The sequence below is a fragment of the Dryas octopetala genome, chromosome 6 (assembly GCF_963921425.1).
Source record: "Dryas octopetala chromosome 6, drDryOcto1.1, whole genome shotgun sequence".
In the NCBI taxonomy this organism is placed as follows: domain Eukaryota; kingdom Viridiplantae; phylum Streptophyta; class Magnoliopsida; order Rosales; family Rosaceae; genus Dryas; species Dryas octopetala.
In genome coordinates, this window is record NC_141371.1 from 15922530 (window position 1) to 15923719 (window position 1190).

Genomic DNA, 1190 nt, shown 5'->3' on the forward strand with positions numbered 1-1190 from the left:
ACGCGCGTGGGTGAGGGGGGCTGCTGGCCGCGCGGGGTGGTTTCCGATCACCCCAATAAATTTCCTCCTTTTTATTATTTAATCATTCAATTCAAGGAAGCATGTATAAAATATATAAACCCAAATAAATCAATCACATAAATTTAGGATTCATGCTTCATGGGGATTTTTCAATCAATCAAAGGTTTTAAAACATAAACATAAAATTGTTTTATAAAACCTACTTGGTTGAAGAACAAATTGAAGGATGATCCTCTTTCGTTTATCGATCCACAATCCACAATCCAAAGAGCTTATCGTGCTTGATTGATTGAAGAACGGATTGAATGATGATCCTCTTTTCTTTGGCGATCCACAATCCAAAGAGCTTTTCGTGCTGATAAAGTGTTGTAAAAGTATGTAGAGATTAGGGTTTATGGAAAAGGAGGCAGAGAGAAAATATATCAGTCGTCATCTTATTCATCTTATAAATATCCTTATATAGAGGTAGGGTTTACTAGGTTTAGAATATTTACTAGTATGCCCCTACAACTAATTACAGGAATAGCCACATATAACAATATATTTACAACACTCCCCCTTGGATATTTCATGTCATTAGTGTTGTCTCTGCTATACGCTTCTAAGTTGCCTCGTTAAAACCTTGCCAAGTAATAAAAACCCTGTGGGAACAAAAACAACCCTGGTCGAAGGAAAAAGAGTGCAACGCGCGTGAGTGTGGAGTAGTCGCATCAGGACCTCGAAAGTAGGTGAAGTCATATCTTCTGGATCATAGGCAAATAGTATGTCTATGGGAGCGGGGTGCATTAGAGTTGCTACACCAAAACCTTGCCCGGTAAACCCAATGGGAAAAACCCGTGGTCGAAGGGAAAAGATGAGCAAATGCATATATATCAAATCAACACATCTTCAGGATGTAGTATGAGTAGGGTGACCATGCCAAGATGTGCCTCATTAAAACCTTGCCAGGTAACAAAACCCAGTGGGACAAAATAACCCTGGACGAAGGACAAAAGAGTACACGATGGTCAAGCGAGTATGCTTCAGGATACTCCCCCTAATGTCGACTCCCCCTGAAGACTACATACTAGGTAAATCAGCCAATCTACGCAACCCAATACCTCGAATATGCATCAAGAACGTGGACTTTGGCAGTGACTTGGTAAAGAGGTCTGCATGGTTGTCTTGAG